A 973-nucleotide genomic window follows, 5' to 3' on the forward strand; every position below is an offset into this window, starting at 1 on the left:
ATGCTGTCTCGGGTTCGCCCGCCAGTATGCCGCCGCCGGTGCCAGGCTCACGCTGCCTCGCGCCCTAGTGCCTCCGAGCCAGCCTCGCGCACCCTCGCCGTCTCCCCGCGGCTCCCGGCCCGCGCCCCTCGGGTCCAGCGGCTGACCCGCGCGGGATGTGACCTCTTGTAGCTGCCTGGCCTCCTCTGCCGCCCGAGGGGCCCGCCTTTACTTGCTTTTGGGGGTTGGGGGGTAGGGAGCGGCACGCGGATCGTGGCATTGGAGTTCCCGGGCTTGCAGCAGCCGCCGCAGCCTCATCCACGCACCCCGAGCGCCTCTTCTTCCCAGAGCAGCGGCGGAGAAGGCGAAGCGACCGGCGGGGCTGAGGCAGACGGGGCTCAAGGCGCGCAGGGCGGCGGGGACAACGGGGGCGGCGGCGGGGCCGAGAATCCGGCCGGAGGGGACGCGGCGGCGGCTGGCGACAAGGAGCGGAAAGTGGGGCTGGCGCCCGGCGACGTAGAGCAAGTCACCTTGGCGCTCAGGGCTAGAGCTTTCAAAGTCGCAACCCTAACTGCTGGAGGGCGGCGGCCGAGACGACAGGCTGCAGAAGACCCCGCAGGGCATCGGGCTCCTGGACAAGACTCCTCCCCACCCCGCCGAGCCGCCCTGTCAAGAGAACGTCGCCAAGTACCGGCGTATCCAAACTTTGATCTATGACGCCCTAGAGAGACCGCGGGGCTGGACGCTACTCTACCACGCGCTCGTACTCTTGGAGCTACCTAAGCGGCAGAACTGGGATTCCCGCAGGAGTGCTCCACCTGTGTCCGAGTGCCTCTCTTCACCATGTCACTGTTGTCCCCAGTGACTGACGATGTGGAAAAAGGTAACAGACTGAAATGCTACCTTCTTGGGTGAGACGCTTTGTACAGCTGCTTTTCTGAAAAGTCTCCAGGGGAGGAGTATCTGGCTAGCCCAGTCAGTAGAGCATGAGACT

At 66.1% G+C, this 973-nt stretch overlaps 1 pseudogene; it reads left to right on the forward strand.

Annotated features, from left to right (window-relative positions):
* LOC116881774 lies at positions 1-689 on the forward strand (annotated as a pseudogene).
* The last annotated feature ends 284 nt before the right edge of the window (positions 690-973 follow it).

This window comes from Lontra canadensis, unplaced genomic scaffold (genome assembly GCF_010015895.1).
Source record: "Lontra canadensis isolate GAN:19392208 unplaced genomic scaffold, GSC_riverotter_1.0 scaffold77, whole genome shotgun sequence".
In the NCBI taxonomy this organism is placed as follows: domain Eukaryota; kingdom Metazoa; phylum Chordata; class Mammalia; order Carnivora; family Mustelidae; genus Lontra; species Lontra canadensis.